The 25501-nt window shown below is 37.2% G+C and overlaps 1 pseudogene; it reads left to right on the top strand.

Annotated features, from left to right (window-relative positions):
• LOC119043953 (RAB7A-interacting MON1-CCZ1 complex subunit 1-like) overlaps positions 1-24103 on the top strand; it is a 108971-nt pseudogene extending 84868 nt beyond the window's left edge.
• Positions 24104-25501: the final 1398 nt, after the last annotated feature.

Raw genomic sequence — 25501 nt, 5'->3', positions numbered from 1 at the left:
CTAGCCAAACCTCCTGTATCTCATTCCCCTGCCTCTAAAGGGAGATTCTGTCATGATTTAGACGGGGAGGTCTCTGTGTCTCCCTTGGGAGGTACTGTTCAGTCTTTGGGGGAAATTTTGGGTGTGTTCTCCCACTCCTGCACCTCCTGTCTTATTCTGTCCCATTTTATTTCCAGTAATGCATAGTTTCTGCTTAAATGTTTGTCTGTTTCATGGGGTTTGGGAGCAATCTGTGTAAGAGGCTCAGTTCTCTCCTGCTAGTTGTTGTCGGCATCTTTGTATGTGAACCTAGTCTGGGCAGCATCCTGAATCCCCCTTTTTGTACCCTTTCTTAACTTCCTTTTTTGATGGTCTCAGTGAAACAGGGCCCTAGGACTCGGTGTACTTTGTGGGGAGTTCAAAATGGGCCCTTTTAGGTGTTAGTCTTACTATTGCAAAACAGCCCTGTGCATGTTGTTAAGCCTGCCCAGACAGTTTTTCAGATCTCCCCTGCTCCTGCATGTGTTGGGTGCCTGGGTTCAAACTTCCTTTCTTAGAGGTTCTGCCAATATAGGGGGCACAGTCTGGCCTCACTTAATCTCAGGTCCACAATTCCCTGCTCACTGCTCTCTCAGCACACTGTGGCCTGCACTCTACACTCTGCAATGCTGGGTAGGGCTGGTGCCAAGAAACCAAATCACTTTGCACCCCTTTAATCAAATTGCCCTGGTGTACTTGTTGGGTGCCGATCATGCCCCATAACCTCCCTCCTTGTTGGCCAGGCAGTTAGGTATGCACAGGGTCCTGCCCTTTTGAAAAAATTGTCCCTGGGTGCTTGTGCTGCAGCCCTGAGTCACTGCCTGGCTTTCCACACACCCCAACTCTCTAGCAAGTCAAGAGTCCAAGTCTGTTCCAGCCAGTCTGGCCCTCCTCTTTCCCCAGCTCCATGTGCAGGCAGAATCTTATTTTCCTTTCCGGCACTGTCTCAGCCACAGACCACACTGCCCCAGCTAGGGTATGCCACCAGCTCTGTGTATCTTTAAATCCTATTTCTCCTGGCACAGGTCTGTGGATTTCCCACCCTAGTAGGGGAGGGAGCCACTCGGCTACTATCCCTAACCCGGACTCTCCTCTGATGTTCCTGCAACAGCCACAGTTTCTGGTGCCATACCTGGGGCCTTTCCCCATGCATCTATAAATCCTCCTTACAACCCATTTTGAAGTGTTCTCTGCACAATGGCTTGCAAACTTCATATTGGCTAACATTCTGTTGACTGTTCCCTTTGTTTTTCAGAAGATCAGCTAAGTGTCCCAGTTGGAGCATGAGCAAATGGGCTCAGCTCCCACCTACTTCGCCACCATCTCCTCTGTCATGACTTATTTTGTAGCTGGAAGTTTTACTTATTAATCCTCTTCCCCTTTTTTACTCAGCCCTCCAACCACCTCCCTTCTGTCAACCATCAGTTTGTTCTCTGTAAATATGAGGTTGATCTGTTTAATTTTATTTTTTCATTTATTTTGTATTTTAGAATCCATTTATAAGTGACATCATATGACATTTGTCTTTCTCTGTCTGACTTACTTCACTGAACGTAATACCCTCTAGGTCTCAGGTAGCAAACACAAGGCTTGTGGGCTGAATCCGGCCCTCCTCCTTGTTTTATCCAGCCCAGCACCTGGTTTCTACCTGGCAGCAGCTTCGAGCTCCCATTTAACTGTTAAGGAGTAGTTACATTTATACAGGCCTAAAACTACATTCGGCTCTTCGAAGGCAACCATAAGGCTGATGTGTCCCCTGGAGAAAATGAGTTTGACACCCCTGCTCTAGGTCTATCTACATAGTTGCAAATGGCAAGATTTCATTCTTTTCTTTATGGCTGAGTACTATCCCATTGTACAGCTGTACATCTTCTTTATCCATTCATGTATTGATAAACATCTAGGTTACTTCCATATTTTAACTATTATAAATAATGCTGCCAAGAACATAAGGGTGCATATATCTTGTCAAATTAGTTTTTTTGTTTTCTTCAGAAAAATACCCTTAAATGGACTTGCTGGTTTATAAGGCAGTACTATTTTTAATTTTTTTGAGGAAACTTCATACTATTTTTCTTTAGAGGCTATATTAGTTTACAGTTCCACCAAGAGTGCACAAGGATGGGTCTTCTCTGTGCAAGACAGACTTCTGTTCAGGAAATTTCCTTTGGAGGTCTCAGAAGTGCTCCCTCTCCAGCTCATGAAAGAGGGGTAGGGCTGATAATCACTCCTACTAGCCTGATGGTCCTGGCTGTCCCATGCAGGTCCCTTACATCTTGCCTATTTTATATTTAGTTCTTTCTTTAAACCCCCCTTCAATTATCCTAATTGTAACTTGTTGTCTGTTTTCAGCTGGTACCCTGACCAATAAACATACTAATTACAAGTCTTTGAAACTTAATATATTTTAATTATGTATAAAGATAGCTGAAGAAATAAAGATATCAAAAAGATAAATACCTAGCCTTACTTTCAGAAAAGTCTTATTAATTTGTTTAGCAACAAAATAATAAAAAAACATTTTGTACCTCACCATAACTATATATTCTCTCTCTAAATGAAACGGTATCTAATTAAAATTTGTGCTTATAGCTTCAATGTAATTATATCATCCATAACTATATTTAGTAATTTAATAAGATACACTATACTCTGCCAGCATATTTATAAACAATATTGTTTTTACAATATTGTTTTTACAATATTTACATCATTTACAAAATAAATGAATTTTCTTCTTGAAAAGCATGTAGAAATACCTGTGGAATATATGTTCTACAAGTGATGTTATACTTTGAGCAATAATTGAACTCTATTAAACAAACAATAATTTGCATATGTTGATTATTGCTTCTAAGTTAAAATAAAAAGAAAGAAAAAACAATTTCCTCCATCATAGGGGTTTTTAAGTTTGTATGAGTTTAATCTCAGTTTAATTAAAATTTGAGAGCTAATTTCAGAGTATATTTGACAGATTTAAAATCATAATCAAAGAAATGGTAAAATGAATATTTGAGAGATTTCTTGAGGTAATCATCTTAAAACTGTATAGAAGATATGAGAGTTATGGACAATTGTATAAGTAATGCTGTTTTATTTTAAAAGAACTGATGACAAATTGAATTCTAATGACAAAGTAGCAGAGAGATGGGAAAAATAAGATAATGTGGGGTTAAATTATGTCTGAAAATAAATCATAAGCACAATAATAATCATTGAACCTAATATTATATTAAAGAAGCAGCTACTATAAAACTTGAGAAAATACACCTCCAGTGCAGGTCAGAAAAACTGATCACCACTTAGTATAGTGAAAATTCCCTGGGTGCTGCTTATATTTTATTATACAGATTACAGGTATCTGGACTGGGTAAATGCATGCTTAAATTTTACTGATAAAAATAGACATTGATTGAAAATTACCAGGATATTAATTACACTTTCAGTTCACATCTTGACTTATCATCAGTCATTTTTCTCTGGCATCACTCACAATGGATTCCTACTTCCTTTTCACAGTGGCTATGGGAGACCAGTAATGGCAGCTGCTCAATAGCATGGGCCGCTCTTCTGAGATTGAAAAATCCCTTGTGGGAAGCACCTCACTCAATTATCTTTGCTTGGCCCACTACTGAACACACATGCTTTGCACAGTAAAGGCACTGAACATATTGTTAAAAGAAAAAAATGTATTGATAAAGAGCAAAAACCATTATGAAATAAAGATATAAAATCTATTATTTTTAGGTAATTTCCCCATTCAATTGATATTTTCTCTCACTTGCCAGAAATAAAACTGACCTACTGGTGCATGAGAAAAAATAATAAGTTTGAAGTAAGATGACTCTAATGGTAACACTGACTCAACCAGTGTATACTTCTGACAATGTAGATAATTGCATTTGATTTCCTGAGATGAAGATTCTTGTAAAATTCAGGAGTCCAAAATTAGAATGGAATTAAATATTCATAAAATGCTGTCTTGATAGGATTTTTCTATTTTAATAAATTCAAATTAACATATAACATATTAATTTAAATATATGCATTCTGAGATCATATTATAGAGATTCGTAGCGTTTTATGGACTATATATTGCATGTTTAGTATATATTAAATTATAATGTTGGCTTGTTGCTAAGCTGAAATCTTGATGAACAAAATTATAAATACATGAATCTGATTAAATTGTATGCAAGGAGTATGTGTATTTAAATGCTGTGTATATACATCAGAATTTTTTTTAATTTATATGACTAACTTTTTAGCTCTTTTTCAATAGATGATCTAAAAGCACTTCCAATATTGATTTCTATTGACAATGTTAATGCCCTTACCTAGAGAATTTAAGCATACTAAAAGCACTAAGAAGCTGGTTTTAAAAATTTAATGAAGATTATTTTTAATATGCATATTAGAAACCATGAATTTTTTACAAACATAAAACACCAGTGTATTTAAATCTAGTTTCATTTTATTCACCATTACTTCATATGTAAACATGTCCCTTTCAATATTACTACTTACTAATATCCCATATTAATGGGAGACACAAGCAGTCATTACATAATCTATACATTATTTACTGTATGGCCTTCTCTTAGTGTTTGCCTTTTAGCAAAGATGGGAATAATAACTGTACTTCTGAGTTTATGGTAAAATATCAACAGCTGGAGCTCTCAATGTACTTATCTCTAGAAGATAGATTTTCTCTTGGAATAGCCTCCCCGCAACCCCCTCACTCAGGAGCTTATTGTCTCTGAGAAAAATGATAACAGAATAACTGTGGGGAGCAGTTTCAATCTGCATGCAGAGAAACAGATGATGAACACTGATTTTACCCTCTTTCTACTTCTCTGTGTCATATTATAAAAAGAGAGATATCATTAAATTGTACAAGGGCCATAAAGCAATTACACAATATTCTTGAGGAATATTAGTTTTAATTTTCTAAGCCTGTCAATAATCTATTTGTCTTAGATTACTTCAGCTGCTATAACAAAATACCACAGTTTGATTAGCTTTATAAACAGAAGAAAATTATTTCTCATAGTTCTAGAAGCTGCAAAGTTCTAAAGCAAGGCACTGGAGACTTGGTGTCTGGTAAAATCCTCCAGTTTCATAAAGGACCATTTTTTTATTGTGAGGGGCTATGGAAGCCCTTAACATGATAAAAGGGGCTATGGAGCTCTCCAAGTCCCTTTATGAAGTCACTAAACCCATTCATGAAAGCTTCACCCCCAAGACCTAATAACCCCCTATAGGTTCCACCTTCAAATACCATTATATGGAGAGTTCAGATTTAATTTCTTTATTTTGAAGAACACAAACATTTAGTCCTTTGAAATGTTTTAGTAAGAAAGATAGCATATTTTAAAGAAAAATCCTTGGATTAAACAATACAAATTATTTTCTTAGAAAACAAAGAGTGACTGAGTGACTTTAAAAAGTGATCATTTACTCTACAGTAAATACTGGACTTCCTGCTGAGGAACCCTTTGCCTTGCTCCATTGTTTGTGTCAGTGAGCAATTTTAAATGAGATAAAAATCCAGTTCACATAACAATACCACACTGAGTTCAAAGACCCACCTAGGCTGGATGAAATTCAAGTTCCAGCATCTAAAAAGAAGATGGGATATCAAGATAGCCAGGTGAACTGGAGCTGAAAAGTTAATTGCCTGGGATTGGGCAGAATTGATCTGATTACTCCAAAGAGTCTATAAAATACTGGAGGAAATAACGGACAGAACATAAGTCCACTTGTTAGAAAAATAATTCCTTTCTGGTTTGGACAATTTAAACTCTTCTGTACTGGGGATTTTTTAAAAATATAGGTATTACAAGATACTTTCAGATGTCCACTGCCATCATCAGAACCCACTTAAAACCATTGCAGATTCATTAGATATGGAGTGGATAAATCAGTACATAGAATGCATGGGTCAAAACGCATTTCTTGAACTATGAAAAAATAATTTTAACAAAAAATATTAAACATAACAGACCATTATTCTGCATTCACAGAATGATTCACAGATATATAAGTATAGTATACAATGTCTTTAGAGAACTGGTGAGATGATGTTTTATTCTCATGTGTCAAACATAGTCATAGATAATTTACAGTGCCATAAGCTTACTTATAAATATGGATGAAAATTACCAGATCATGAAATATTGTTTAATCACTATACTGTATTCTGTAAAAACACAGATGTATAAAGTAGGTATGAATTTCTTTTCTTCACAGATAATACATATCACCATTTATAAAGTATATTAATTCCTCTGGGACATTAGGAAGTGATTGTTATAAAGGCATCTTCAATTTTTAAAAATATTATACTCAAAAAGCAAACAATTGAAAGAGCCTGAAAGTAATTTAAATATCAAAAGTTCAGACTTAATTCCCTCAGCTGGTGGTAATTGTTAATTTAATTAACCTATTGCTCTGCATTATTTTCTTTTACTAAAATGACAGAAAATTTTAGTTGAACTGGTCAAATACCTATATTATTCACCCAAGCTACAGCCTATAAGCATGTTAAAGATATTTTTAGAATATGGGGAAACAGCAGTGGAGCAATAGAAGTATATCTCTTCAAATTCGTCCATATCTAAACCATCAAAAACACTAGAAAAAATTTTATGGGCCTATCCAGTGATATTTTTAAATTTGTCTTGAAGCCAAAATTCTAGAAGCACCTAAAAGTAAGAATATCTGAGGAAGTTTTTTTAAAAGTGGAAATAAATATCCTTTCAGTTAAGACTACAAAGGCCATAAAAATATACAAAAAGACTGAGTTAAAACTCAAAAGAACCGTTGTTTCTCTCCCTCTCTCCTTCCCTTCCCCTCTAAAGATAAATAAATTAAAAAAAAAAAACTCAAAAGAACATCCCTTAGCTGAACAGTAAGCTAACAAAAATGGGTGATTAATCAGTTTTTTCCCTGACCCATGGAAAGTAAGTAGTCATGTGATTTAGCACAAAATGCATAAACACCAGATATTTCTATCCTGATGTATACCATATAAAAGTGTTTCTTATTCAAATACCTAAAACTGAAGTTAAAATATTTAGCAGAGTGATTCTATCTTCATGTTAAAAATAAAGAAAACATTGTCATAATGGTAGCATTTTATATTAATCTAAACAGATTAATTCACTGTTTTGCACTACTAAGTGATGAAAAGATTATTAATAGTTCTTAATGATCTATTCTTATGATATCTTTAATATACATTATATCCAAGGTGTTTCAGTGAGATAGCACAAGGAACACTAACAATAAAAAATATGTAGATTATAGATATTTGCCTGAAAGCAAATTTAATGACTTCAAATCAACAAGAACTTTTAAAGTTTAAAAGGTGATATGTTTAAGATCTATATATCCTCAATATAGATAAACAAATAAAATTGCATTTGGTAAGCTATGTTGAAATCCAACTTTCAATAATATTCCACCTCTCAGGAATTTGCTTTATCCATCATGGTATACCACTATCACCATCATTATTAGTGATTTGAGGCACGTCTCTTAATTTTTTTTAATTTCTTTAAATTTTATTTAGTTATTTTTCAAGTACAGTTTTTTGTCTATTTCTCCCATCCCCACCCTCCCCTGCCCCGAGGTCCCCGCCTCCCTCCCATTTCCTCCCCCCCTAGTCCTCATCCCTGTGTCCCTCATACTTGTTCCTCCAAATCCCTCCCCTTTTTCCCCCTTAAATTCCCTTCCCTATCCCCTCTGGTCACTGTCCCCTTGTTCTCCATTTCAGTGTCATTGGTTTTTTTTCTGCTTGCTTGTTTGCTTTGCTGTTTAGCTTCCTGTTAAAGGTGAGATCATATGGTATTTGTCTTTCAACATCAGGCTTATTTCACTCAGCATAATGCTTTCCAATTCCATCCATGTTGTTGCAAAAGGTAGTAGCTCCTTCTTTCTCTCTGCTGCATAGAATTCCATTGTGTATATGTACCACAATCTTTAGATCCATTCATTTACTGATGGGCACCTAGGTTGCTTCCAACTCTTGGCTATTGTAAATTGTGCTGCTATGAACATTGTGGTGCATAGGTTCTTTGATATTGATGTTTTAGGATTCTTAGGATATAATCTTAGCAGTGGAATTGCTGGGTCAAAAGGCAGGTCAATTTTTATTTTTCTGAGAAAATTCCATACTGTTTTCCATAATGGTTGTACCAGTCTGCATTCCCACCAACAGTGAACTAGAATGCCCTTTTCCCCACACCCTCTCCAACATTTGTTGTTTGTTGCGTTGTTTATGATAACCATCATGACCGGTGTAAAGTGTATCTCATTGTGGTTTTAATTTCCATCTCTCTGATAGCTAGCGACATTGAGCATCTCTTCATGTGTCTCTGGATGTTCTGAATGTCCGTCTTGAAAAAGTGTCTGTTCAAGTCCTTTTCCCATTTTTTAATTGGGTTGATTGTCTTCTTAGAGTGGAGTCATGTAAGTTCTTTGTATATTTTAGAGATTAAACCTTTGTCTGAGGTATCATTGGCAAATATGTTTTCTCATACAGTTGGTTGTCTTTCTAATTTAGTACTGTTTTCTGTAGCCATGCAGAACATTTTTAATTTGATGAGATCCCATTTGTTTATTCTTTCCTTTATATTCCTTGCTCTAGGGGATATATCAGTAAAAATGTTGCTGCGTGAAATATCTGAGATTTTCTTGCCAATGTTCTCCTCTAGGACTTTAATGGTGCCACAGCTTACATTTAAGTCTTTTATCCACCTTGCATTTATTTTGGTGTATGGTGTAAGTTGGTGCTCAAGTTTCATTTTTTTGCACATAGCTGTCCAGTTCTCTCAACACTATTTGTTGAAGAGGCTATCTTTACTCCATTTTATGTTACTGCCCCCTTTGTCAAATATTAATTGACTGTAGAGAGTTGGGTTTATTTCTAGGCTCTCTGTTCTGATCCATTGATCTATGTGCCTGTTTTTATGCCAGTACCAGGCTGTTTGGATTACAGTGGCCTTGTAATACAGTTTGATATCAGGTATTGTGATCCCTCATACTTTGTTCTTCTTTCTCAAAAGAGCAGCTGCTATTCTGGGTCGTTTATGGTTCCATATAAATTTTTGAAGTGTTTGTTCTATGTCTGTGAAATATGCCATTGGTATTTTAATAGGTATTGCATTGAATCTGTATATTGCTTTGGGTAGTATGGACATTTTGATGATGTTAATTCTTCCAATCCATGAACATGGTATATGTTTCCATTTGTTTATGTCTTCCTTGATTTCTTTCTTCAGGGCTGTGTAGTTTTCTGCATACAGGCCTTTTACCTCCTTAGTTAGGTTTATTCCCAGATATTTTATTTTTCTTTTTGCTATATCGAATGGGATTTTTTCCTTGATTTCTGCTTCTGCTGATTCATTGTTGGTATACAAAAATGCCTTTGATTTCTAGATATTGACTTTGTAACCAGCTGCTTTGCCAAATTCATTAATTAGTTCGAGCAGTTTTTGGGTAGAGTCTATAGGATTTTCCATGTACACTATCATGTCATCTGCAAACAGTGACAGTTTTGCTTCCTCCTTTCCTATTTGGATGCCTTTTATTTCCTTTTTCTGCCTGATCGCTGTGACCAAAACTTCCAGTACTACATTGAATAGAACTGGTGAAAGTGGACATACTTGTCTTGTTCCTGATTGTAGTGGAAAAGCTTTTAGATTTTGCCCATTGAGTATGATGATGGCTGCAGGTCTCTCATATATGGCCTTTATTGCATTGAGGAATGCTCCCTCTATTCCCACTTTGCTGAGTGTTTTTTATCATAAATGGGTGCTGTACCTTATTAAAAACCTTTTTCCATGTCTATTGATATGATCATGTGGTTTTTGTCTTTGCTTTTGTTTATGTGATGTATTACATTTACTGATTAGTGAATGTTGAACCATCCTTGCATTCCCGGGATGAATCCCACTTGGTCATGGTGCATGATCTTTTCGATATATTGTTGGATGCGATTTGACCATATTTTGGTGAGGTTTTTAGCATCTATGTTCATCAGTGATATTGGCCTGAAATTTTCTTTCCTTGTTGTGTCTCTATCTGGTTTTGGATTTAGGATGATCCTGGCTTCATAAAAAGAATTTGGGAGTTTTCCATTCTTCTGAATTTTTTTGAAATAGTCTGTGGAGAATAGGGGTTAGCTCTTCCTTAAATGCTTTGTAGAATTCTCCTGTGAAACCATCTGGCTCAGGGCTTTTGTGTGATGGGAGTTTTTTGATTACTGCTTCAATTTCTTTTGCTGTTATCGGTATGTTTAGATTTTCTGCTTTTTTTCATTGAGTTTTGGAAAATTGTATTTTTCTAGAAATGTGTCCATTTCCCCTAGGTTTTTAAATTTCTCGGCGTACAGTTCTTCATAGTAATTCCTTACAATCCTTTCTATTTCTGTCGTGTCAGTTGTAATCTCTCCTATTTTGTTTCTGATTGTGTTTATTTGTGTCCTCTCCCCTCTTTTCTTGATGAGCCTACTTAAAGGCTTGTCTATTTTGTTTATCTTTTCAAAGAACCAACTCCTGGATTCATTGATCCTTAGAATTGTGCTTCTAGTTTCTATGTCATTTAATTCTGCTCTAATCTTGGTTATTTCCTTCCTTCTGCTTGCTCTGGGTTGCCTTTGTTGTTGTTCCTCGAGTTCTTGCAGGCATAGGGTTAGGTTGTTTGTTTGAAATGTTTCTAGCTTCTTTAGGTAGGCCTGTATTGCTATAAACTTTTGTCTCAGGACTGCCTTCGCTGTGTCCCATAAGTTTTGCGTTGTTGTGAGATCATTTTCATTTGTTTCCAGAAACTTTTTGATTTCTTCCCTAATTTCATTCTTGGCCCATTCGTTGTTTAATAGCATACCATTCAGTCTCCATGATTTTGGGTGCTTTGGGTTTTTTTCTTTGGGATTGTTTTCCAATTTCAGTCCCTTGTGGTCAGAGAAGATGTTTGGTATGATTTCAATTTTCTGGAATTTTTTGAGGCTCATTTTGTGTCCTATCATGTGGTCTATCTTTGGGAATGTTCCATGTGCATTTGAAAAGAATGTGTATTTAGCTTCTTTGGGATGAAGGGCTCTCTATATATCAGTTAAGTCCATTTCATCAAGGGTGTTGTTTAATGCCACAATATCTTTGTTGATATTTTGTTTGGAAGATCTGTCCATTTTTTATAGTGGGGTGTTAAAATCCCCTACTATAATTGTGTTGCTGTGAATATCTTTCTTGAAGTCCTCTAAAATTTTCTTGATATATTTTGGTGCCCCTATGTTTGGTGCATATATGTTTACAATGTTAATGTCTTCTTGGTGGATTCTTCCCTTGAGTATAATGAAGTGACCTTCTGGGTCTCTCTTTATGGCCCTCTTTTTGAAGTCTATTTTGTCTGATATGAGAATTGCTACCCCAGCTTTTTTTTCTTGTCCATTTGCTTGGAAAATTTATTTCAAGCCTTTCACTTTTAGTCTGTGATGGTGTTTTGTCCTCAGGTAGGTCTATTGTAGGCAGCATATATGTGGGTCATGCTTTCTTTTCCATTCAGCTATTCTGTGTCTTTTGATTGGAGCATTTAATCCATTTACATTTAAGGTTATTATTGATAGGTACTTATTCATTGCCATTTTTGTACCTGTGTTCCTCTCTGTCTGTCTCTTATCCTTCCTTCCCTTAAAGCAGTCCTTTTAGTATTTCTTGTAGAGCTGGTTTGGTGGAGGTGTATTCTTTTAGACTTCTTTTGTCTTGGAAGCTCTTTATTTGGCCTTCTATCTTGATTGAGAGCCTTGCTGGGTAAAGTAGCCTTGGTTGTAGGCCTCTGGTTCTTATTAAGGGTTCTGAACCCTTATGTAGGGTTCTGGTTCTTGGACTATTTCTTGCCATTCTCTTCTTGCTTGGAGTGTTTCCATTGAGAAGTCAGTAGCTAACCTTATTGGGGCTCCCTTGTATGTTACTTCTTTTTTCTCCCTTGCTGCCTTTAAGATTCTCTCTTTGTCTTGGAATTTTGCCATTTTGATGATGATGTATCTTGAAGTGGGCCTCCTTGGGTTCCTGTTGATTGGGACTCTCTGTGATTCCTAGATTCGTGTGACTTTTTCTCTCATCAAATTAGAAACATTTTCTCTCATTACTCTTTCAAATAGGTTTTCTATCCCTTGTTCTTGTTCTTCTCCTTCTGGTAATTCCTATTATTCGGATATTATTACATTTCATATTGTCTTGCATTTCTCTTAGTCCCTTTTCATTCTTTCTGATCCTCTTTTCATTTTCTTGCTCTTTCTGTGAGATGCTTTGTACTTTGTCCTCCAACTCACTAATCTAATCCACCACCTCATCTATCCTACTTTTGAAACTTTCTAACATGTTCTTCAATTCGGAAATTGTATTCTTCATTTCCTCTTGTCCCTTGCTGATAGTTTCCATTTCCTTTTTCATGTTGATGTAGTTTGCAGTGATTTCATTGTAGCTCCCCTGTAGTTTCTGATAGCTCATTGTGAGCTCTTTAAACTTTGTAATAACCAGTGCTTTGAATTCCCTATCTGATAGTTGATTAGCCTCTATTTCATCTAACATTCTTTCTGAATTTTTCTGTTTTTTCTTTCATTTGGGGATTGTTTCTTTGTCTTCCCATTGTTTGAGACTCTTCTTGTTAGTCTCTGCTTCTAAAATTGATCTGTTCTGACTCCCTGGGTATATGGTGTGAACTTCTGTGATATGATACCTGTGAGTTTCAGTGGTACAGACTCCTTCAGGTAACTTGATGTTCTTCTACTCCACTTCCTCTCACACTGGTCCTCCCTCTGGTCCCTGCGCTGGTCGCCCACCACTGCTGAGTGTCCGGCTCCTGTACCTGACTCCCCGGCGTCCAGTCCCTTTGTCATGGAAGTGGCACAGGGGCCAAGAATGTCCTGGCTCCTGTATCTGACTACTCTGGCGCCCAAGTCCGTCCCAGGAGCTTGGAGTGTCTGGCTTCCGTAGCTGACTCCCCAGCGCCCAGGCCCATCTCTATGGCGGCCGCACAGGGGCCTCCAGTGTCCCGGCTCCTGTAGCTGACTTCCTGGCGCCCAGTCCCATCACTATGGCAGCATCACAGGGCCAAGAATGTCCCAGCTCCGTAGCTGACTCCTCTGGCGCCCAGGTCCGTCACAGGGGCCGAGAATGTCCCGACTCCCATAGCTGACTCCCCGGCCCCCAACCCCGTCTCTATGGCCTATGGCGGTGGCACAGGAGCTGAGAAAGTCCCAGCTCCTGTAGCTGACTATGCCGCTGTCTGGTGTTTCAGCGTCCGTCACAATCTCCGGTCTTTTAATTTCATAAATGCTGGCTAACTGATGGTTTATTGTGCTGTTTCTCTATAGATCTGCCAGGATTTTCACCCCACGAGTACAGGAGCTAGAATCCGCTCCATCCTACTCTGTCGCCATCTTCCCAGCATCCTCCTCTTACCTTCTTAAAGTCTAAGAACAACCTGTTGCTGAATAGTAATTATTACAATCTGTTCTATATCACTAATTTACATGTAAATTTTATTTTCATGTATTATCTTTTGAATGATATTTGAATACACTTAGTTTTCTTGCTTTTTTTGAACTTTACTATAATTGTGTATGCTATAGGTAAAGTTTGGGGACTTCCATCTTTTTATTTTATTTTTTTACTGTTCTTCAAGTACAATTGAATCCATTTTTCCCCACAATTCCCACCACCCCAGCCAGCCCCACTTTCCACCCTTAATCCTACTCCCCCTTTGGTTTTGTCCATGTGTCCTTTATAGATGTCCTTAAAAATGTTTCCTCCTTCCCCCATTATTCCATCCCACCTCCCCTCTGGTTACTTTCAGTTTGCTCTTAATTTCACTGTCTCTGGTTATATTTTGCTTGCTTATTTGTTTTGTTAATTAGGTTTCATTTGTAAGTGGGATCAAATGGTATATATTTTTCACTGCCTGGATTATTTCACTTAGCATAATGCTATCCAGATCCTTCCATGTTTTTGCAAAGGGTAGGAGCTCCCTCTTTTTTTTTTCCTGCTGCATAGTATTTCATCATGTAAATGTACCATAGTTTGTTGATTCATTTACTGATGGGCACTTAGGTTGCCTTCAGCACTTGGCTATTATAAATTGTGCTGCTATAAACATTGGGGTGCACAGGTTCTTTTGAATTGGTATTTCAGGGTTCTTAGGGTATATTCCCAGCAGTAGAAAAAGGGGCAGAAGCATAAAATGGAGGAAAAATAGCCTCTTCAACAAATAGTTTTGGGAGATCTGGACAGCTACATGCAAAAAATAAAACTCAATCGCTAACTTACACCATGCACAAAAATAAATTCAAGATAGATAAAAGTTTTAATTGTAAGTTGTGACACTATAAAAGTCCTAGAGGAGAAGATAGGCAGAAAAATCTCACATATTCCATGCAGCTATATTTTCACTGAAATGTCCCCTAGAGCAAGGAACGTAAAGGAAAGTATAAACAAATGTGACTTCATTAAAATAAAAACTTCTGCATGGCTAAAGAAAACAGGATTAAAATGAAAAGAGAACCAACCGTATGGGAAAACATATTTGCCAATGATACCTAAGACAAGGGTTTGATCTCCAAAATACATAAAGACCTCACATAACTACACTCTGGGTAGGTGAACAACCCATTGGTAGATGCTGATTGAAAAATCGGCAAATGACTTGAACAGACACTTCTCCAAGGAGAATATACAAAGGGCCCAGAGATATGTGGATTTCCATCTTTACAGACTTCATTATGTTTCCATGATTCATACATGTTATTATGTGTAAAAGACTATTCTGCATAGCATGGACCCAGCCCCTAGTGGCAAACATTTACTGTAAAGTAACTTCCTAAAATCTATGTTAAAACTTCCTAGGACCAGTGTAATTGGCCAAAGACTCTTAATGCCAGAGATTTGTGAAAAGGAAACAAAATGTTTATTTAATGCTATTCAGGCCTAATGCCACCACTAAAATATCAAAGTCCTTTAGGGTATACACCTACACCCACACAGCGCTCCCTTCTCCCACTGTCCCAACTCCGGGTACCGTAAATCAGGAAAAGAGCACACGTCTGTATTGCAGGCTGCTGGCACCGTCAGCTGTGTCACTGTGCAGGATCTCGAGTTAATCCAAAGTACTGTGGTACCCTCTCATGGTCCACTGGCAAGAGTCCTTTGTACCCAGTTCCAGTCAAAGTCTCTGTTGCTTTTCAGGCCCCGCGGCCAAAGGGGGCACCCCAAAGCCGCGTGGGCCTCTTCTACCAAAGCTGCAGGAGTCTGCACTCCACCAAAAGCATGTGGCTGTCTTCTTCACCTGGCTGCAGGGATCTCCATTCTGGCAAAGCTGCGTGGGTTTTTTCCCTTTCACCTGGGAAAGAGGGGGTCCGCACCCTGCCAAAACCACATGGCTCCCTCTTTCACCTCACCACTTTTGCCCTTTTCATTTGCAAATATCCCTTTTCTTTGATGTGATTAGCAGCTTTGGCTTCTTTGTTTTCTGTTAAAGATAACCACCGAAAGCAACTTGTGCATAGTAAATGAGGACCATCATGTAATGTGCCAAGAAAAACAATAAAGGCTGGTCAGGGCAGGGGTCCTCAGCTTTTGCTCCCTTTGAGAGAAAAGCCATGCCTGCCCTTTTCCTCCGCTGGACTCAGTAGTCTGTGTGAATGTCTCATTTCATCCATAATGACTTGGACACTGTGGGCCGATGTCCGCTTCAATTACGTATTGTGATAGTTCACTTATTTTTTTTCCAACCCCTTAGTGATTACCTTTATTGACATATAATGGATATACAATGTACTGGACATACTTTTATATACAATTTGATAAGTTTTGACTATGAATACACCCTTGAAACAGTCAGTTCTTTGTGACAGAACAGGAATGATTCTCAGAGAGCCCACTCAAAGACCATGAAGAGCAATGGGCTGGGTGGCCCTCTCAAGGGCAGGAATAAAGCTTAAATAAAGAAATATCCCAACCCCACAGTAATGGTACCTGGAAAATTTAAGACAGCTGACTTTCAGAACTGCTGCAGAATAATGCTATACACTTGCAATCCTTGACCTTTGTGAATGGTAGTGTCTTGAGGAGTTAAATCATAAAACCACTGCACATTAGTTGTGTGGAAAACAGATAATTTATCTTTTAACTTTATAGGTATCCAGATTAAGAAAAGTAACTTTCAAAGGGACCCATGATATGGGAGTCAGATCTTTGAGACTGATACTGTGATTGAATGGTTTTTTGAATATCTTAGAAGATAATAAATTTTTAAATTTCTTTCATATTATATTTGGGGGGAAAAAGGAAATAATTAGGGTTAATAAGTAAATTATGTATATTACCAGCCCCAGGTCTTGTCTCCTCATATTCTTGTCCTTTGTGCTCATTTTGTAGTCTTTCCCAAATTCTTTTTCTTTGTTATCTACATTGTTGTGACTATATAATTAGGCAACCAGCTGGAAGGAGCTAAACTCTTGAAGAAATGGACTTTGCTTAGTAAAGTCAAGCTCTCCTGTCTGAGAGTACACTAGCAATCTGGCCCTAAATTCTACTGGCAAATCCTAAATGATGCAATTCAAAACATATAAAAACAATGTTTACAATAAATTCAGAAAAATAGTTTTGTGATCTTAGTATAAGCAAAACATTCTTAAACAAGTTATAACTTGGACTAATCATAAAAGAAATGACCAATAAATTGGACATTTTTAGAATTAATTTTTTTTCATCAGAGTGATACAGGGTGCAGCCAAGAGGGGAGCCCCCCAAAAAGATTTGGAATGGTGTCCAGAATTCAAAGTGTATAGGAATATTGGAGAGACATATAAGATGTCCTCACTCTGCCCCCCCCCCCCAGGGGGAAGAGACAAATAGAGCCAGGGCCATTGAGAGCTGTTTTTGCATAGCAACAGTTTTGCAGCTAACCTCTGGAATGATTATTTAACATATCTATAACCTTTAACTGGTTTCATAGATATGTTAAATAGCTGTGGCCAAGTTTTGAGCCAGGGAGAAGGGAGTGGCTTCTACCCAGGATGTAACTAGGGAGAGCGCCTATGTGAGAGCTTGGAAAAAGACTGGCTCTGGGACATGAGGGGATAACTGCCCACGTGAGGGGAGAGCCACGCAGTTTCAGCAGAGTGAGGACTCCCCTCTTGGTGAAGTGAAAGAGGGAGCCACGTGGTTTTGGCAGAGTGCGGACCCCCTCTTTCCCAGGTGAAAGGGAAAACCATGCAGCTTTGCCAGAATGGAGATCCCTGCAGCCAGGTGAAGAAGAAAGCCACATGCTTTTGGTGGAGTGCAAACTCCTGCAGCTTTGGTAGAAGAGGCCCACTTGGCTTTGGGATGCTCCCTTTGGCTGCGTGGCCTGGAAAGCGAGAGAGACTTTGACTGGAACTGGGTACAAAGAACTCTTGCCAGTGGACCATGAGAAGGTGCCACATAACTTTGGATTAACTAGAGATCCTGCATGGTGACACAGCTGATGACGCCAGCGGCCTGAAAAAGGGACGTGTGCTCTTTTCCTGATTTACAGTACCCGGCGTTGGGACAGTGGGAGAAGTGGGAACTGTGTGGGTGTAGGTGTATACCCTAAAGGACTTTGATATTTTAGTGGTGGCATTAGGCCTGAATAGCATTAAATAAACATTTTGTTTCCTTTTCACAAATCTCTGACATTGAGAGATGTCTTTCCAATTGGCAGTGGACAGAAGAGCCCAGTAGATTTTAGTATTATGTCCTGGGGAGGGGCCCCTGTTCTCTGGCAGTTTTTGGCATCCCTAGGTGGGCCAAATATTGCCCCCCCAAGACCTCTTGTTCGGTAACAAGAGGACAATATTAAGACAGTGATAAAGTAAGCCATAGCTCGGGAGAAGAGAATATATAATATATATAAAGTTATTTATATAATTCTACATTTATTATAATTTAATAATATGTTTTATAATATGTGGTTTTATATATTATATATGCATAACATATTTACAATACATATTATATAACATATAAATCCCCAATATATATATATATGTGTGTATGTGTCTAATTCCTACTGCACTTATTTAAGCCCTAATATCCAAGATATAAAGGACTACAAATTAAACAGAAAGTCTGAAACACTAATAAAAACAGAAACAAAAGCAAAACTCAAACTGTCAGTTAACAATAAAACATTCAAAAATGTTCTCAATTTCTTTAGTTATTAATAAAATTCAAAATGAAAACATAAAGAAATATCACCAAAAAGACTAAAACAAAAAAGAATGTCAAAGTTCACCAGACTGTTTTAACTAAACAATCTTGTAAACTAAACAAGGTTGTGAAGCAAATTTTATAATGGCTGGAGGAATAATAAATAAAAACAATCATTTTGGAACTTATTTTTATTATTTACACAAACTGATCATAGTATACCCCATGACACAAAAATTTCCCCTCCTCATTGAATGTCCCCAAGATGTTCATACTTACAATTACCAGAAACATTTACAAAATGCTTATTATAGCATTATTCATAAAACCAAAATGTATTCAATAGAAATGCCTATCAAAAAATAGAACTTTCATCTTATCCATAAAACTAAACAGAGCAACAAAAATTATTAGGCTGCTGATACATACCACATGAATGAATACCATAGACATTTTTCTGAACAAAAAGGCACTAAATAATGTGGATTGCATGATTCTATTTATATAAATATCAATAATACAAAAGTCATTAATTCCAAAATAATAGAAATCACTAGCGTATACACTTAGCAGTAGGTGAAGAGTATACCCTTTTGACAGTTCACAAAAAAGATTTAGATCCTAGAGGACTTCCAGCCAAGATGGAGGCATAGGTAGACACACTGTGCCTACTTGCACAACCAAAAGAAAGACAACAACAATTTAGAAACTAAATAACAACCAGAACTGACAGAAAATTAAACTGTATGGAAGTCCAACAACCACAGTTAAAATAGACACATTCATCCAGACTGGTAGGAGGAGTAGAGTTGGTGGCCAGGCGAGAGGGGTCGCAGCAAAAAAAAAAGCAGTGACACCTGGTGTGCAAGGCAGCAGCTGACAAACCCCAGGCACACAACACCACAGCGGGCCAACCCTGGGTGCGCAGGCCATGGCTGGCAGACCCCAGGCTCAGGGTGGCAATGGACAGACCCAGTGAGGTGGCAATTGTGAAGCAGGGCATGACTCGCTAGGTGGCTGGCTGACTGGGCAGTCCCACATTTGCCCACAGATAAACCAGGGAAAATAAGGAGTAAGACAGACCATGCAACCCAGGGTCCCAGGGCAGGAAAATAAAGCCTCAAAACACCAATTGAAAACACCTGTGGGGGTTGAGATGCTGAGAGACTTTCAGCCTCATAGGAGAGTTCCTTGGAGAGACCCACAGGGTCCTAGAATCTACACAAGCCCACCCACCCAGGAATCAGCACCAGAAAGGCCCAGTTTGCTTGGGGAAAGTGGCAGAAGAGACTGAAATCTGACAGAGAGCAGAGCAAGCATCATTGTTTCCTCTTGGACCCCCCTCCCCCACATAGCATCACAACCCAGAAACTGGGTTGCCCTGCACTGGTGAACACCTAAGGCTCTGCCCCTCATACATAGCAGGTGGGACAAGACCAAAAAAAAAAAAGGCCCAAACAGAAGAACAGATCAAAGCTCCAGAGCAAATACCACTAAGCAATGAAGAGATAGCCAACTGTTCAGAAGCACAGTTCAAAGCACTAGTGGTAATCAGGATGCTCACAGAATTGGTTGCATTTGGTCACAGATTAGATGAAAATATAAAGCCTATGCTAAGTGAAATAAAGGAAAATGTACAGGAAACCAAATAGGGGTGGGAAAAAAAGATGGGACTCAAATCAACGCAATGAACTAGAAAGAATAAAGAAACAGCCAAACAGAAAACAATGAAGAAACAAGAATTCAAGAAAATGGGGGGAGGCTTAGGAACCTCCAGGACATCTTTCAATGTCCCAACATCTGAATTATAGGGGTACCAGAAGGAGAAGAAGAACAACGAGTGGAAAAGTTATTTGAACAAATAATAAAGAAGAACTTCCCCAATCTGGAAAAGGAAATAGACTTCCAGGAAGTCCAGGAAGCTCAGAGAGTCCCAAAGAAGTTGAACCCAAGGAGGAGCACACCAAGGCACATCATAATGACATTACCCAAGATTAAAATGAAGGAGAGAATCCTAGAAGCAGCAAAGGATAAGGAGACAGTCACCAACAAAGGAGCTCCCATCAGACTGTCAGCTGATTTCTCAAAAGAGACCTTACAGGCAAGAAGGGTCTGGAAAGAAGTATTCCAAGTCATGAAAGGCAAGGACCTACATCCAAGATTGTTCTACCCAGCAAAGCTTTCATTTAGAATGGAAGGGCAGATAAAGTGCTTCTCAGATAAGGACAAATTAAAGGAGTTCAGCATCACCAAGCCCTTATTACATGAAATGTTAAAGGGACTTACCTAAGAAAAAGAAGAAAAAAATATGTATAGTAAAATGACAGCAAACTCACAATTATTAACAACCACACCTAAAACAAAAACAGAAACAAACTAAGCAAACAACTAGAACAGGAAGAGAACCACAGAACTGGAGATCACATGGAGGATTATCAACAGGGGAGTGAGAGGAGGAGAGAGGGGGGAAAGGTACAGAGAATAAGTAGCATAGATGGTAGGTAGAAAATAGACTGGAGAAAGGCAAGAATAGTATGGGAACTGTAGAAGCTAAAGAATTTATGACACATTGACATGAACTAAAGGGAGGGAATGTGGATGCGAGAGGTTGTGCAGGGTGGAGGGGAATGAAGGGGGGGAAATGGGACAACTGTAATAGCTTAATCAATAAAATATATTTAAAAATATTTATGCATTTTAAGCAAAATCTACTTCTTTCTTTTTTTCTTTTTTTGCCATATGATCTCACATATAAGTGGAACCTAATCAACAAATCAAACAAGAAAGTGACATATAACCAGAGACAATGAAATTAAGAACAAATTGACATAGGGGAGGTTGGAGGGGATAACGGGGAGAATGCGAAGGGTTTTCAGGAACATATATGGAGGACACATGGACAAAACCAAATGGGGTAGGATCAAGGGTGGGAAGTGGGGATGCTGGAATGGTGAGAAGTTGTGGGGGGGGGTGGAGACAACTGTATTTGAACAATAAAAAAATGTGAAAAAAAATTTATATTTATTTTTATTTTCATTTTTATTAAAGTAGACTTTAAGTTAAATTTGTGAAACATTGATATCCACACTCATAGTTTTGGGATTTCTGTACTGTGTTCTGTATGTTATAATTTTATAAGGAAAAATAAACAGTTCTATTAATACCTCTGCATTTACAGTCTATGTAAACTCAATTTATTAAAGTGTTCTTTGAAAATTAGTTTCCTCTGCTATAAAAAGTAAATAAAAACATCTATTTTGTAGCAGTGCTAAAAAGATGAGCTAAGCTAACCTATAAAAGTGCTTATTCTGATTTTCTCCTAGAGATGTTTATAATAATAAAATAAAATGTTATACATTTTACTGAATAACACATTTATTTTCTTAACTGTTTAAATCAATATAATGTGAAATATTTGAAGTTGAAATTGATAGGGACACTGATGTTTATAAACAACCATTCTAGGTAACATACTCTTGTATTCTTGGGTAGTGCATGTATTAGCCTTTATCCACATGGGACAGCCAGAGACTCTCGCCCATTGTTTGTTCTGTAGCGTGTCTGAGATTACATAGCAAAAGTGTTACATAGACTATTTCTGTTAAATTTACTGACCTTAAAGCCTTCTGTCTTGACCTTAAATGATCAGAATTGTTGGTAGGAATTTATTTATGTGACAATGAAAGATGTAACATAAATTAAACAAAATTGATAGCATAAGTACCCCCAAATTAGTGATATAGAACCCTTCACTCTCCAAGTTCTGGGGCATAATAAAATTTGCTTAGCTACCGAAAAGATTGATTGACCAGATGTGCTCTGCATCTCAGACAGAATGTAATATATGACTCTAGAAAATAGACCAAATCAATTCAGAATTTAATGTGCTTTTATGACACATTTATCCCGATGTGCTTGAATTATTAGTAAATGCTTAGGATGTTAAAAAATATAAAGACAAATAAAAAGTCACTGGTGCAGGTACCATCAAGCTTAACATATAAAACATTATAAATACAGTTGAAATGTGTTACAATCTAGTTCATCCTCCCTGTTTTTGAATAATTTCTAAAGTACTTTGATACATTATCACTCAAAAAATATTTTACTTTCAATAATTACATACATACGGTATGTATTTGGTATGTTATATATATATATATACATATATATATACATATTTTTGTTATATAGATACTTGCCTGATGGTAATAGTCACCTTACAGATGAATATGAAATATATAGCTCTAAATATTATATGTGGATTTTTTATCTAGATTTAAAACAAAAGTGCTCCAGTTAAAATATGTGAACATATTCTAAATTAGAGACAAATATTTCTTGATTTGGAAGTAAGCAACATTTAAAAAAATTTACTGGAGAGCACTATTCTAAGTGAAATAAGCCAGGCAGTGAGGGACAAGTGCCATATAATCTCACTTTTAACTGGGACATAATCAACAAAAGAAAAAAGCAAATGAAATGTAACCAGAGTCGTTGAAATAAAGAACAATCTAACAGTAGTCAGAGGGGAGGCGTGAAAGGACAATGAGAAGAAGGGTTTTCTACTATAAAGGACATATGGACAAAACCATGGGGGAGGGTAGAAGCAAGGGAGAGAGGTGGGCTTGGGTGGAGGAGCAAATACAGATAACTGTAATTGAACAACAATAATATAATTTTAAAAAATTATTGGGATGACATTTGTTATTAAAATTATATAGCTCTCAGGTATATAATTCTATAATACATCACTGTACATTGTATTAAAATATTAAATATGAAAGAAAGTTGCTAAGTTGGATAATATTAAATTAGATCACGAATGGGAACTCTGTGCGCTTTCCACTTAAATTTTCTATAAAGCTGAACATGCTCTTTAAAAAAATTGTCTCTTAGGGGCATGCCCTCCTGTTGTGGCCACAGAGGCTGCAGGCTCCAGTGTGGTGAGATGAGCAGAGAAACTTGGAGACCTGGCCCAGGCCTACATACAGCAGCTCAGCAAGGCAGCCAGCAAAGATGGAGCACGTTCTTCAAGACCCACAGAATGCCCGGAAGCTGACTTATTTTTTGGTTTATGACCACTTTTTAATTCGGGCCTTTGCAACTCTAGAAAAATTGAAACTCTTGTGTGGAGAAGACAAAGATTGCTCAAATCCATCAAACTTTCTCAAACTTTACAAACAGGCTATTTTGGACATGACATACTTTGAGGGGAACAAGCCTGGTAGATGAAGATTTCACTGAAGACTCTTTGCAGAAAGTAAAAGAGCTGATCACTTTTCTTTCAGAGCCAGAAATTTTAGTTAAAGTAAATAATATGAACCCCAAATGCTGTGATTTGCTTGGGGATGAGTTCCTGGAATATCTCTCTTGGTGAAGAAGAGCCCTGTTTTATATTTATTATCATCCTCTGACCAAAAGGAGAGAGTGCTCATGAGAAAATCTCGTTTGCTTAGAGTACCTTGTTAATGTAATCAGTTATTTGCTACAGATGCTAAATTATTGGTGTCCTACCCAGTTAAATGAAGGAGTTTCTTTCTAAGACCTAGACAAAGCTAAGTTATTGAGTGAAGAAATATTCAGTGACATCCTTTGCTGGCTATGATGTACAATGGAGAAATGTGTTACTGGGGGTTGAAGCATTGTGCAGATCCACAGCCAGAAAACCAGGAAGTGGGTACCAGTGTTTCTGGAGCAAGCTATGCTACACACAAAGAACCCTTGGATTTCTAAGAAGTAGGAAAAAAATGGAAAAAGTATCTGTGTGCAAAAGACCCCTAAAAGAACAAGAATGGAATACAACAAATGCAAAACAAATTTTAAACTTCTTTCAGGATTGCTCTAACTAGTAAGTCTACCTAGTCTTTTTCAAATGAAAACAAAAGACCCATGAAATGGAAGTGTTCCAGAAAAGAAGATGCATTGACACTGAACTAAAGAATGTCACACTAGATAAAGATGTCCAGTGTGGTTACCCTTTATGAAGTGCCACTGCCATATTTCCTTATATATTCTTAAACCTATGAAGGAACAATTCTTTCATTTCTAAAATGGCATGTATGTTATTCTAACTCAGCCTGAACTACAAATATGCTGTAACAAATACTAAGGAAGAATCCAATTCAGCTTTACAAAGATTTTTTTCTGTTACTTCAGGGGCTTTTTTTATTATGGTAAAATATAGCAAAATTGACCATTTTAACCATTTTTAAATTATTTTCCTTTCTCTGTACCATGAAGCCTACTATGCTTCAAAGGTTAAAATCAAGAAAGCACATTGCTTTAAGAAAGCACATAAGAATTGGCAAATATTTTGACAAATATTTAGATTCCATTTCCAGAATAAGATAAATAATGAAAGACTTGCCCTGGCTTGTGTGGCTCAGTGGGCTGAGTGCTGGCCTGTGAACCAAAGGGTCACTGGCTCGATTCATGGTCAGAGAACATGCCTGGGTTGCAGGCCAGATCCCCAGTAGGGGGTGCGCAAGAGGCAACTACACATTGATATTCCTATCCTGTCTTTATCCCTCCCTTCCCCCCCTCTAAAAGTAAATAAATAAAATATTGAAAAAATTGTCTATTAATTTAGCAAAATATTTAATTTAAAGAGATAGACCTTGTGTTTATCAAAAAGCAACATGTAAACTGTGGAACACAAGCCAAATATAATGTTATTGCCTACATGGACATGAATAAATTCTACAAAGGGAAATTCCATGTTTGAACATATATCCAAGAAAAAATGCATGTGTGTATCCTTTAAATTTCATATACAATAATATTCAGATGGCTGTTTTTCATAATAAGCCAAAACTGGACACATCAAATAACAACAGGAGAATGAATAATATTTTGTAATATATTAATACAATGAATTATTCAATAGCAATGGAAATTAATTTGGAAAATGCAACTAATGTACTGCTATACACAACAATAATAATAAATCTCACAAACCTGATATTGAACAAAAAAAAGCAGGTAGTTTTAGAAGAATATTGTCACCTCTAAGAAGATAAATGAAAGTAATGACCACAAAAGGTTATGGTAGTAGTTTCTGACATGATGATAGTCTACGTTGGCCAGGGAGATGGTTAAATTGGAGTTTGCTTGATAATGATACACCTAGCTCTCTGTATTATTCATGCACTCTTCTGTAAGTATGCTATATTTCAAATTAAGTTTATTTTTTAAAATGTGGACACTAATGAACTGCACCATCTTAGTTTATCCTATTAACAAAAACT

Source organism: Artibeus jamaicensis, unplaced genomic scaffold (assembly GCF_021234435.1).
Source record: "Artibeus jamaicensis isolate MK-2021 breed Jamaican fruit bat unplaced genomic scaffold, CSHL_Jam_final scaffold_916, whole genome shotgun sequence".
Classification (NCBI taxonomy): Eukaryota; Metazoa; Chordata; class Mammalia; order Chiroptera; family Phyllostomidae; genus Artibeus; species Artibeus jamaicensis.
The sequence above is the reverse complement of the archived record's forward strand: the minus strand, read 5'-3'. Positions and strand labels throughout refer to the sequence as shown.